The sequence below is a fragment of the Penaeus monodon genome, chromosome 19 (assembly GCF_015228065.2).
Source record: "Penaeus monodon isolate SGIC_2016 chromosome 19, NSTDA_Pmon_1, whole genome shotgun sequence".
NCBI lineage: Eukaryota > Metazoa > Arthropoda > Malacostraca > Decapoda > Penaeidae > Penaeus > Penaeus monodon.
This window is the reverse complement of record NC_051404.1, coordinates 45,659,979-45,660,187: the sequence shown is the minus strand read 5'-3', so window position 1 is coordinate 45,660,187 and position 209 is coordinate 45,659,979.

The window sequence follows — 209 nt, the reverse complement described above, 5'->3', positions numbered from 1 at the left end:
AAATAAGACTTGCTGGGAAAGACAAATTTCTTGGTCAGTCGACAATGTGAACATAGGCTCGAACATGATGTCATATTTCTTTGTTGCACAAACTGATTCTTAATGCAAGGATTACTGGTAAAAGGAATTGCACTTCGGACATGTATTTCAGAGGCTTTCAACTGACGTTTTTTTAAATCATTTACAAGCAGGCTGCAAGAGACAAAAGC